This window comes from Triticum dicoccoides, chromosome 3B (genome assembly GCF_002162155.2).
Source record: "Triticum dicoccoides isolate Atlit2015 ecotype Zavitan chromosome 3B, WEW_v2.0, whole genome shotgun sequence".
In the NCBI taxonomy this organism is placed as follows: Eukaryota; Viridiplantae; Streptophyta; class Magnoliopsida; order Poales; family Poaceae; genus Triticum; species Triticum dicoccoides.
The window spans coordinates 138,448,294-138,462,302 of record NC_041385.1 but is presented as its reverse complement, the minus strand read 5'-3'; positions in this window follow the sequence as shown (position 1 = coordinate 138,462,302).

The window sequence follows — 14,009 nt, the reverse complement described above, 5'->3', positions numbered from 1 at the left end:
AGAGAGAGAGAGAGAGAGAGAGAGAGAGAGAGAGAGAACAGGAGTCCGGGAGAGGGGGAGGTCACGTTTTATGCATCAAAGACTGATATAAACCATGTTTCGATATAAACTTGCATTCAAATATTTAAATTGGAGAACATGTTGTCTTCAATCCACACATGAACGGATATATGCATATATCAAACAAGTTATTTAATTTGACTTTCAACATGTTCCTGGGGTAGTATAATACTGTACAACATGCTACTCGATTGAGGTGTTCAATTTTGGATTTAGTTCACTATTTTGACCTAGTGAACGAGCTATTTCATTGAATCAAGATATTTCATTTTGGGTTTGATTCGCGTTTTTGAGTGGGTCAACTATTTGTCATATAGTAAATCGCTAGCAATGAGCATGTAAAAATAGATTACTCCCGAGCATCATCTCTCCATCTAAAAAAGAAGTGGCAAGCTAATATTTCAAAATTTGTTTTGAATCGACTTGGTAAGGTAGACGTGGATGCTCATTCTCCCAAAATTTGAACGAACCGTTAAACATCCTCTCTGCTCGGTGGAATTCGCCCGAGCAAATAAATGGGAGACGCAAAATTACCGTCCTATGTGGGACACGCATCAATTGTCCCGTTGTACATCGAGGGTAGGTTCGTAACTTATTCCAAGCGCGCCTTCTCCTCTTCCGAAATGACATGTGCCGAACAATTCATAAACCATGGTCGGCAAAACTCGCTCTCCTCGCCCGAAATAGCTCATGCCCACTATTTCAAAACACACTCTCCTCGCCCGAAATCGCTCGCGCCCACTATATTTCGAAACACGACCTCCTCGCCCGAAATCGCTCCCGCCCACTATTTGGGGAGAAGAAAAGTTACCCTACTATCCCCGACCCACAGTACACAGACCCAAGCTGAGAAGCCTATAGGAAAGGGTAGAACTGTAACTCCCCCTCACATTTCAGACAAATGCATCCGTAAGACATGGTTCCACTCCCCAACCAATTCTCCCCCGCCCTCCCCCACCGCCCCCCCATTCATATCTCGTGGGCGCCAAATCACCTTCTCCCCGGGAAGATCCCTTCTCCTGAGCCGAGAAACCTCATCCCCGCCTCCATGGCGTCCCCATCGCACCAATTTCACAGCCGCCCTCCTCCCTAATGTCGGAGAAGCTGTCCATTTGTCATCATGCACTGGGCCGTGTGCCTCTTACCCCGTGCTGCTGGTGCTGCCTCGACGACGGCTGCGTGAACCATACAGGAGCCTATTCGCGCCCGCCGTTGTTCACGGTGCTGGAGCGTCTCCAACTTCGGATCCGTCCAGAGTCCTGGCACTGCTTCCCCGTAGCTGTCAACCGTCACGACATCGCTCTTTCCCTGCCGCTGGTCACCACCGCAACCACGCCGGCCTCACCGACTCGGCAGCTGGACCTGCCTACTTCACCATGCCGCCAGATAGGTCGCACCATCATCTCAAATCACTTTATTTAGGTGTCAGTTGTCTGAATTTTTATTCTGGGCCAATCGATTCCCAATGGGAAGCAGCACCCCTCGATGCGGCGGAGCTCCTAGGCTGCCGGTTGGCTGGTGTCTAACATAAGGGTGTGGGGCCGCAAGTTCGCCGCGGAAGCAGCACTTAGATGGCTATCTTTTAGAGTTGTGTGGGTTGAAGGTACTACCGCCGCCGGATCTGGATGACGGGGAGTCTTTGTGGATTGGCCCGGGGGCGGCGCAACCACGGCAGTGCAGTGGGGCGGGGAGCAGGGTTTTGGGCGGGGCCACGGACGGCGGAGGTAGGCTGCTCTGCCGTTGGTCGCTGGCTCTTCGGGGAAGATTCCGAACAGTGTCAGCTGGGAGGCACAAGATGGCCATCAAGCCATCCGGCGTAGATCGGACAGTGCCAAAATAAAATAAAATCGTGTGACCCCAATTTAGTCTTCAGTCAACAGACGTGTGACCACTCTCGTACCATGTTGTTGATCTCTTAGTGTATTTCTTCAGATCAAAGAGATATGTCGTTCTTAACATTATGCGTTATCTGCATCTTCAGAGACACCATCTTCCGACTCAGTGCAGTTGCTCCAACAAGGGAAGCATACACCAGAAGGGAGCTATAGTCCCCACTCAACAGTTCGCTGCATCGAATGCGCGTGCCCGACATGGACAGCCAGAACAACTGCAGGGCCATCGACAAGTCAGCACATGATGCTCACTCCTATGGATGGCAGCCAGATAGGTTGTACCCTCATCTTACTTGTGTGTAACATTTATGGCTTTGTTATTCATCTAAGCATGGAAAATACATCATCACATTTCACTGTATATTCATGTTGATCTCTTACGGGTCTTGTTCAGGAGTTAACGTTGTTCCATGGTTCAGCTAAGATACTTGTTCTTTAGGTAACATTGTTCCATAGTTATCATCCATCAGCCAATGCTATACCACTTCTAGTATTACCTATGTTGTTCTTTAATACATTTGTGTGCCATCTAGTTAATCTCGAGTACAAATGATACATATTCTATAACTTTCATCTGTGTTCTCCCTTTAGTTTATGAGACCTGTTGCTGCTAGTTAACCCCAGTCCTACTATTTATGTCATCTCCTATAAGCACTCATTACATAAATCTAACTACTAGTTGTCTTCCATGCATGTCAGATATAATTGCACACACCGATATATCCACAAGAACCTCACAGAGCAATGTAAAGGCCAATAAACTTGATGTCAATGATACCCAATATGATGGAACATGTAAAGGCAGTTCTTCAGAAGACTTGCAGAAAGATGATGAATCCTCTTCACCCCACAAGGTCCTTGCTCTAACTTGGCCTGTGATATGGGTACAACATGCATATAATGTCCTGGAGTGAATCTACTCTGTTGCAATGCCATGTGCTTAGAATGCTGATCATGCATGTAAATATGTCATACCTTCCTATTTTTCAGTACCAATTCCATTCATGATAACATGTTTTCAAATTCAAGTATTGTCATTCTACTCTATCGCAATGGCATCTGCTGAATTTGGACATCATGCTTCTGAATATCTTATGCATTGTTATTCATCAGTATGTACTTCATCTGTCTACCATACCATGTTTTTTACATTGAAGTGCTGTTCTAGTGCTCTGTTGGAATGCCATCTTAGTTTCCCAATCATACACATGTATGTTGCCTCAGTTATTTCTGTACGTATTTCTCTAGCATACAGTTTTACATTCAACTAGTGTTTTTTTGCTGTGTTGTCCTGTCGTATCCCTAGCTCTTACACCATACTCCCTCCGTCGGGATTACATGTTGCCGAAATGGATAAAAAAGGATGTATCTAGAACTGAAATACGCCTAGACCCATCCATTTTTTCCGTACGGAGGGAATACATGTCAATATGTCATGCCTTTCTATTCTTCAGTACCTATTCCATCTCTCTGTTGTCGCATGTTTTATAATTAAACCACAATTCTTCTATACAAGGCATGCAAGGGGAAGATGACTATGTTATAATCTGAAGGGTTACAAACAAGGCCTTTGCAAAAGATCCAAATGCCAGGAGATAATAAACCAACCCCAGTTTCTATAGATACTGCTCTAGCACAGAGAAACCCAACTCCTACTAATAATAAGCAGATTCCAGTGGCCAAAGAACTAGTCCACTCTAGTCCAGCAAAAACATGTCAACTCCATTCTAACAAGCGTGTGCGTATCCTTGCATCATGAAATTTTATAGCATGCTGATCATATTTTCTACATCTTTCTTACCCATCTCTCTTTTAGAAAATAAGCTTAACAGATAGAAGAATTTCTGCAATGGTATCGTTTATGAGGAAAGATTCTTGCAGGAATTCTCTGTGCTCCAATGTAGATGTAATTACCTATTGTATATCACTGTATTTGTACATCAGCATGTACTTTGTTAATCGGCGTGAGTCCACCCTTTATCTGATCTAAATTTAGTTGTAGCAAAATGTATGATTAAAGGCCACAATGTTGATTTTTGTAAGGAAAACTGCCTGGTAGTTTTGCATCCTGAGATGCATGAGTGTACTATCTCATATCAGTGGGTTTGAATACTTTGGTTCTGCAGTGGGTTTTTCAGTGTTTTTTACTATGTTGTCCTGTCGTATCCCTAGCCCTTACGTCATACTCCCTCCGTCCGGATTACATGTCGCATAAATGGATAAAACTGGATGTATCTAGAACTGAAATACGCCTAGACCCTTCCATTTATTTCCGGATGAAGGGAATACATGTCAATATGTCATGCCTTTCTATTCTTCGGTACCTATTCCATCTCTGCTGTAGCATGTTTTATAACTGAATCACCATTCTTCTATATAAGGCATGCAAGGGGAAGACGGCTATGTTAGAATCTAAAGGGTTACAAACTAGGTATTTGCAAAAGATCCAAACGCCAGGAGATAATAAACCAACTCCATTTTTCATAGATACTGCTCCAGCACAGAGAAACCCAACTCCCACTAATAATAAGCAGATTCTAGTGGCCAAAGAATTAGTCCGCTCCAGTCCAGCAAAAGAATGTCAACTCCATTCTAAGAAGCGTGTGCGTATCCTCACATCATGAAATTTTATAGCATTCTGATCATATTTTCTACATGTTTCTTACCCATCTCTCTTTTAGAAAATAAGGTTAAACGATGGAAGACTTCCTCCATTGGGATCGTATTCGAGGAAAATATCTTGCGGGAATTCTCTGTGCTCCAATGCTGATGTAAGTACCTGTTGTATATCACTATATTTTTACATTAGCATGTATTTTGTTAATCGGCGTGAATCTAACCTTTATCTGATCTAAAATTAGTTGCAGCAAAATGTTAAAAGCGCCAATGTTGATTTTTGTAAGGAAAACTGCCTGGTACTTTTGCATACTGAGCTGAGTGTACTATCTCATATCACGCACATTACTGAATTGTAGTGCTTCTCTGGTTGCCCATTCATTCATTGTGTCAATGTTGCTTTCGTATTACCTTACTTGGCTGATGATAGCTGTGCCATATTGTGTTAATTTTGTGTAGGCTAGTTGCCCAAACGTTCGTTGTGTCAATGTTGCTTCCTATTATCTGACTTGGCCAATGATCGCAATGCTAGTGTGTTAATTTTGTGCAGGCTGTTGAAGATAAGAAGATAAACTCTGAAAATAGCAAGGAAACCCCATTGTTTTTTTCTAGTAAATCTAGGCCAGGTAATATGGCAATAACTCATGATTAATCTCTTTGGTTCCCGTACTAATTTATGTTATGATGTAGTGGTCGAGACACTCTCCACTATCAATAATACAAACCTGCCAAAATCGCCATCTGAATCTGTTCAGTATCCTCTGTTTCGAATGCAACGGAATAAATGTATGTTTGTGAACCAATTAATGGCTGAAGCAATGATGAAAATGGTGAATGAATCAGAGGTGTAGAGTCGTGTGACACAACAATTGATCAATGTTTTCAGAGACAGTGTAGCAAAGCAGCAAGAACTTGACCACATGCTTGTGGGCGTCATCTGTGCTGAGGTTGCAGATTGTGACGTTGTAGATGCTTAGGTTCTGCTCATTTATTTGCACTGGCATCAATATTTGATTGCCCAGTGGATGTAATTAACTGTAATATATGCTGGATGTGCAACGTTATTCCCTGTATGCCGTACCTTTGCTTGATCGGTTTTGGTCTTGTGCATAATTGCTCATCGTAATGGGCTCAAATTATCAAATTTGGCCTAAAGACATGTACGAACTTTAGTGGGCCCATTAAGTTAATGGGCCGTTACTGGGCCGAAAGTTAATGGTCGGCCCTCTTACCTCCCGGGTCGTTAACAGGCCGACATCAAAGCGGGCAATAGGTGGGCCCAATTTATTTCACGTGCCGTTAACAGGCCGTTACTAAGTTTGGGCTACATATGGCCCAACTATACTGTAGGCCTTTAGCAGGCGGAAAGAGATAGCGGGCTTGTACTGGACCATGAAGAGCATGGGCCGCTAAGAGGCTGAAAGTCAGGTCGTATTGTAAATGGCCCAACTGTGTTGTGGGCCTTTAGCAGGCCGAAATAGAAACTGGGCTGGTATTGGACCATGAAGGCAATGGGCCTTTAGAAGGCCAAAACTAAGGTCCGATTACAAATGGCCCAACTCATTTATGGTCCGTTAACAGGCCGAAAGGCACACATGGCCGGAAATTGTCCAAACACTTAAATGGGTCGCTAAAAGGCCAAAACTAAGGTCCGACTACAAATGGCCCAACTGATTTATGGGCCGTCAACAGGCTGAAAGTGACACCGGGCCGGAAATTGACCCAACACTTAAATGGGCCGCTAAAAGGCCGAAACTCAGGTCTGACTACGAATGGCCCATCAGATTTATGGGCCGTCAACAGGCTGAAAGGCAAACCGTGCCGAAAATTAGCCCAACATTTAAATGGGTCGCTAAAGGGCCGAAAGATGTACATCCTGAAAATTGGCCCATCCATTGAATGGGCCGTTAACAGGCCGAAATCTCATCGGGCCGATATTGAGCCCAAATATATAGTGGGTTGTTAACAGGCTCGACATGACGATGGGCTGCAATGGTGTCAAATCTTTAACGGGCCGTTAACGGGCTGAATTGGCACATCTCGTATGGGCCGTGGGCTTAAATGGACCAGGCACAAGTAGGCCGTATATGGGACGACCTGCTAATTTTTACTGGGTTGGCCTTTTTCACTGGAATGGGCCACTGTTGGGTCATGCCACGTGTCGACCTATCATAGGCGCCTACTGTCCAATGAGTGGATGACATCTGTCCCAACTGTGAGGTAACACATGTTTCCTACGGCCAATGATGATTTTACATGTGGAAAATCCCCAGTGGTCCGGGGTGTTAACGGGTTATCGGATCCAAAACCGGACCCGATAGCTTAACAGCGTTCTGGTACAGTGGATGCCACGTGTCGGTCACCCTTGACGAAAGCACTTCTGTGACGTGCGATTTATCGTCATGGAAGTGGACAGTTCCGTGATGATAATTTTGGTAATGTCATGCAACACTTCTACGACAACACAGGTATGACTATCTTGATTCTGTCATAAAATTTTCATGGATGTACATGCATGACAAAAAACGTGACCTACTATGACAAACACGTATCATCACGGAAGTGTATTTTTTGTAGTGCTATTATTCAAATCTTGAGATATAAAGGTTTAATGAAAAGTGGATTCTTTGGATGAAGCAGTTACTGTCTACTCGCACCTCCTAAGTTTTACTCAATGGTTTTCCTGGAAGAAAATTCATCTGCAAAAAGGGAGTTAGACAAGGGGATCCTATCTCTCCTCTTTTATTTGTTTTAGCTGCTGACCTCTTGCAGACAGTTATCAATGACATGTTTAGAAGAGGCATCCTTTACCTTCCTATTCCTTGTCATGACCAGGATTACCCAGTGATTCAGTATGCATATGACACCTTGATCATTTTACTTGCTGACAACGCCTAACTTGTTGCTCTAAAGGACATGCTCAAGGTTTTCCCAGTCCACTAGTCTTGATGTGAATTATCACAAATCTTGCATCATCCCAATCAATGTTGACACTGCTTAGATGAATGAACTAGCTACTGCTTTTGGTCTCAAATTGGGAAAATGCCTCTTACTTATCTTGGGTCGCCTGTGGGTACAACAAGGCCAAAAAAGGTAGATTTTATGCCTTGGTGGACTTCATGGAGAGAAGAATGACTGCTAGCTCCTCCTTAAATCAACTAGAAAGATTGCAGTTCTAAAATTCTGCCTTGTCTTCCATGCCTGTCTATTTCCTTTGTAGTCTGGCTATCTCTGCTAGAATTTTAAAGCAACTGGAGAGAATTCAGAGACAATGCCTCTGGAGGAAGCATAGAGATGAGCTAGCTCCATCCCTTGCTGCTTGGGAGCTTATTTGTATGCCAAAAAATAGGGGAGGGCTTGGTATCGTTAACCTAGGGGTGGAGAATGTGGCCCTTCTTATCAAACATGCCAACAACTTCCTAAATAGGAAAGACCTTGCTTGGGTGTCCTTAGTTTGGAATTCGTATTACCATGGTAGGGTGCCCCAGGGAACTTCTGATTGTGGTTCCTTTTTATGGAGAGATATCTGCAAAGTCATGCAGAGCTTCAGAGATTGTTCTTGGGTGCAAATCAATGAAGGTGACACTACACATTTCTGGTCTGACAAATGGCAACTTGGTCAAGAGGTTTCTATCCTCCACTCTAGATTTCCTTTTTTCCTATGCCAAGGACCCAAGGATCTCTTTTAAAGAGATTTTTTACACACAAGACATCTACCAACATTTCCATCTTCCTCTATCAGCTCAGGCATTTGATGATCTGGTCCACTTGCAGTCTTTGATGGACTGCCACAATAGAACTCCTGGGTCTAAGGATGTTTGGCTATGGCAAGGTTCTTCCAAGGAGTACAAACCCAAGATGTTTTACTCCCATACCTTTGATACTGAATCCTTTAACCCCTTGACCTCTTGGATATGGAAATCCTCTTGTACCATGAAAATCAAGGTGTTTGCTTGGATGCTCATTATGGACAAATTAAACACAAAGGATAAGGTGGAGAGGAGGCAATGGCATATGGACGATGGAGTGAATTGTGTGCTTTGCCCGTTGCAAGCAAGAGAAACCAGAGATCATCTATTTTTAACTGTAATTTCAGTGTGAGAGTGTGGAACTATCTGTAGATTGATTGGTCCTCTGGTGATTCAATGACTGAATTGGCTATCCATGCCAGCAGAAGATTTGACAAGCTCTTCTTCACTAAAGTGGTATTTATTGCCTATTGGAATATTTGGATCATCAGAAATGCTAAAGTCTTCAGGAGTGAGAGGGCCAGGTTTAATAAATGGATATGTGCTTTTATACATGATGTTAGCCTTATGCAATACAGAGTTAAAGCTGCCTACAAGGATGCGCTCTTGAGATGGGTCTCTTTTCTGCCCCCTTGAGGCTTAGTTTTGTAATCCTTTTCCTTTATTTTTATGTTAGATTGTTTTATTACAACTTGTAATCCCTGTCTTGTACTTGTTCCCTCTTGATTTTAATATAGCTTTTGATATGCTATGGGTGTGTTTCCCCAAAGTTCCCAGTCAAAAAACAAACAAATAATTAAGCCGAAGGTGTGCATCACAACATCAAAATCTTCGGTTAGCACATCATCCATTTTCTTCAACCATGCCATCGATGCCTTTGCCATGGAATTCATCCCTAGGTATGATCAATTACCCTCCATGGATTTATTTTCATCCATGGATGTAACATAATTTTCTATATCATGAGAAGGTATTACCAAATCACTATACATTTGGTTAGTTACATTTTTGTTGCTAATACCAAGGGGCCAAAATATTTTATTGCTATTTCATTTGTTTATTTCAGCTATACATACTTTGGTGGGTGAATTCTACATGGACCTCGTGGTAATGGCCAATATTTGTATATCGCCGTAAGAATATGTGAAAGCATGGTCGGTGTAGTAACCTAACATCATCCTTAGTTCAATTGGAGACCGAAACAAGGTACATGTTCATTGATATAGCCCTTGTCTTTCTAGTACTATGGAGATTCTTTTTTATGGTTAAATTTGTAGCAATGGCCAAGGTATCGGTGTTGTTTATATATCTCCTTATTGTGCTATTCTGTGAAGGCTCATGCCGCTTAAAATATTTATGCACGAATGATGAAAGTCGAATATGCATTGTTATTCGGATTGAAGCTTCCCCTTGCTACAGGTGATTTACATAGTGAGGCTTTCGGTGATTCGTTATTAGTATAGTGAAACAAACATCCAAGGGTTATCAGTGTTTTCACAAATCACTTTTAGTTTATCTTGAGGCGGAGCAAGGATTGGAGGAAGTTCATTCTTGATTGTCTGCAAAATCCTAGTGAAAGGGTGATTAATATGGTTCAGCGGAAGGCTTTGAGATACATATCTATGGAACCTTATCATCGGATTTTTGTAGAAGTTGAGATGTTTTCGCCCAAGTTTGCATCAAGAGGTTCAAACAAGCAATGACCGGTATAAACTCGTCCTAAAAGCATATAAATTTCCGATGAAGTGTTGACATCATCCGTAGAACCAGCACAGAAGAAGTTAATTTTCGACATGCTAGCTTTGCCGAAAAACAGGGGGGCATGTGTTAACGCTCAAAAGTGGCACAATCATAAAGAGTAGCTTCAAGGTATATCAAGACCAATTCAAACTTCTGATTGTTGGTCAACTCTAGATGGCTCTCTTTAAGGAGATCTAGATGGATATGAACATGGTATAAAATGGTGCTCTTATGCAATAGTTATGACAAGTTTAGAGATGCTCTTGTTGACATCAGGTTAAAGAATGACATTAAACTCAATTAAGATGGCCTCCAATGGAAAATGTTTTAGCATAAAAGTTCTGTGTCTCATTGAAATGGTCGATTTTGATATAAAAATCATCCCAATCCGAGTTCCTATGCAAAAGTTAGAGCCATCGGAATGCAGTCCTGCCAGGAGGCAAAATATGGCTCCCCCCACACACACCTTCTAATAGGTAGCGCCACCAATTAGCTGTTTTGCGTGAGAGATTTGGCTCTCAAGATGGCTTCAAATCAAAAAATGTTCAACATGTAAGTGGTTTGTCTCGTTGAAATGGTCAAATTTGCTTTAGGGCTCATCTTATCCGATGTCGTTTATGGCCTGTGGGATCTAAAAATGGAACTGATGTTCCAGACTTACCTAAATCCGAGTTCGGTTAATATTAAAAATTTTGGACGTGCTTTGGACATGATTTGGAGTCATTTTCTTGTAAGGAAAGTCCATCCGTCTTATAAATAGATGAGGGGTGATGGCCGATTGAACAACACACAATCGAAAAAAATCTATATATATCATCTTTTACCTTTACTTTTCCTTCTCCCTTTTTCTTCTTTTTCCCCGTTATTCGTTCATTCTTCTTCATTCTAGGGCGGTGAACGTTGAGGCTTTAGGGGCGATTAGGTCGACAGCCCAGCATAGGGGGAGTAGTCAACATCTTTTTCAACTCGAGAAATGCTTCGTCTGCCTTGTGGTTCCACTCAAAAAAGGTGGTCTTCTTCAGCAGTTGGTACAAAGGGAGAGCCTTCTCGCCCAGCCGACTGATGAATCGGCTGATGGACGCCAAGCAGCCGGTGAACTTCTGCACATCTAACAATCGGCGGGGGGCTTCCATCCTCTCGATGGCTTTGATCTTTACAGGGTTGCACTCTATGCCGCGTTCAGAGACCAGGAAGCCAAGGAGCTGGCCGGCTGGTACTCTGAAGACGCACTTCTCCGGGTTGAGCTTGATCTGGAACTGGCGCAGATTCTCAAAGGTTTCTTGGAGATCTTCCAACAGTGTCCCACGCTTTTCCATTTTCACCACCACATCATCCACGTAGACGTGGGCATTTCTGCCGAGTTGCTTGAGGAGACACTTCTGCATGCAACGCTGAAAGATGGCGCCGGCATTCCTCAAGCCGAACGTCATAGTTAGGTAGTAGAAGGCTCCAAACGGTGTGATGAAGGAAGTCTTCAGTCTGTCTGCCGGGTTCAGCTTGATCTGGTGATATCCTGAATATGCATCTAAGAAGCTCAATAGCTTGCATCCGGCTGTGGAGTCTATCACCTGATCAATTCTTGGCAGAGCAAATGGGTCTTTGTGGCAAGCTTTGTTGAGGCTTGTGTAGTCGAAACACATCCGCCACTGCTTGTTCTTTTTCAACACTAGGACCGGGTTCGCCAGCAATTCTGGAAGGAACACCTCCATAATGAAGCCGGCCGCTAGGAGTCGGGCTATCTCTTCTCCAACAACTCTTCTCTTCTCCTCTGACAGGCGGCGCAAGGGCTGCTTGACGGGCTTAACATCAGATCAGACATGTAACTTGTGCTCGGCGAATTCCATCGGTACACCTGGCATGTCTTTAGGGGACCATGCGAAGATGTCTCGATTCTCACGGAGGAAATCGACGAGCTCGCCTTCCTATTTGCTGTCTAGGTTTGCGCCTATGACAGCGTGCCTCTCCGGGTGCTCTGGATCCAAAGGTATCCTCTTTTTTTCTTTAGCCGGCTTGAACAAACCCTCAGCTTACGACTCCTTGGGGTCGGGCGACATCTCTCGCTGCTTGCCGGCCATTGCCACAACCCGATCAAGGAGCCGCCTCTCAGCTGCGATCACCAGGGACTCAGCCAGCCGACTAGTCTCGGCCGCGCAGGCGCACGACTTCCTGTAGTCGCCGGCCACGGTCAGAATCCCCTTTGAACTTGGCATCTTCATCTTGAGTTAAGCGTAGTGGGGGACCGCCATGAACTTGGCCAAAGTAGGTCGGCCAAGCAATGCTTCGTATGGGCTTTCAAGGTCCACCACTTCAAACCAAACTGGCTCTCGGCGAAAATGATCTTTGTCTCCGAAGAGGACATCTATCTGGATCTTGCCGATTGGGGAGCAAGAAAGGCCAATTACAATGCCGTGGAAAAGAGTTTGGCTGCTTTGAAGCTGTCTCTGCTTGATTCCTAATTTCTCCATGGTATCCTTGTATAGGATGTTGATGTTGCTGCCTCCGTCTATCAACACTCGCGAGAAGCGAGCGGCCCGCCTATCAGTGGCCAAGGTAGTACTCAGAACCAAGGTGTAGGAGCCCGGATTCGGCATCACCTCTGGGTGATTAGCTCTGCTCCAACTGATAGGCTTCTCGGACCAAGGCATTAACTCTGGAGTATCTAATGCTACTGCATTTACTTCTTGCTGCTGCAACAGTCTGCTGCGTCGATCATCAGCCATACTGGTGAACACTACATAAGCTCCATGCTCTTCTGGGTATTCATCTTGGACGGCGCCGACAGGCCTGGCAGCCGGCTGCTGGGGCGGCTGTGGAGGCGGCGGCCCAGCAGGCGGAGGAGGAAGGAGGCCGTCTCCTTTGGCGATTCTGGTGATCCAGTGGCATTTTTGGGTGGTATGGTTTGACGGCTTCGCACCGCTGTGGAACTTGCAGGGACCATCTAGGGTCTGTTCGTAAGAGAAGGCCGGCAACCAGTTGGACTTGCCGCCTTTCTGTCGCTTCGCCGGAGGCTGCCCCTCAGGCTGTTGGTCTTCGACTATCGCAACCTGCCGACTGCTGGAAGTCGGCTGCGGGGCCTTGCGCTTATGATCATTCTGCTGCTGTCGCCGACTAGTGTCTCCAGCCGGAGTTCTGGGAGCTTGAGGGGCCACTTTGCCAGTCGCACTAACTTGAATCTCTGTCTTCATGGAGGAGCGGCCGTGGCATACTTGTCTGCTATGACCAGCAACTCCTCAAGGGTCTCTGGCTCGTCGCAGAGGAGCCTGTGCTTGAGGAGGGTGCCTTCTCTGCACCCGGCGGTGAAGTACTCGATAGCCTGCACCTCATGCACGCCCTCGCAGGAGTTCCGAAGCTCGCCGCATCGTGTGAGGTAATCGCGAGTCGACTCGTCTTGGCCTTGCACGCACAAGGAGAGCTGACGCGGCTTGGGGGGTCGCTTGTACGTGCTTGTGAAGTTGAGGATGAAAGCCTCGGTGAAGTCGACCCAATTGGCGATGCTGCGGGGCTTCAAACTATTCAACCATGTCCGGGCCGTACCCTGGAGCATGAGCGGAACGTACTTCACGGCAGAGCGCTTGTTGCCATTTTCTATGTTGACAGCTGTGGAGTAGTCAACCAGCCAATCTTCCAGCTTCACGGAGCAAGTGTACTTGGGGGTGTCTCGGGGGAGCGTGAATCCTTTGGGAAAGGGCTCGTCTCGGATGGGGGGTCCGAAGCAGGGCAGGCCCAGCTCGTCTTCTTCTTCCAACACTAGGGACCGGTGGAGTCGTTCGATCCAGTGGCGGGCGTCGTTCTCTCCGACTCCCTCTCGACGGCCAAGGCGGTCGCCAAGAGTCGGATGCTCAACAGGCAGTGGGGAGACTCGTCTTACTCTTTGTGGTGGGGGAGGTAGGTAGTCGCCCTGCCGTTCCACTGCTCTCGGGCGGCCGTCTTGGTTGCGCTCGATGGTGATGCG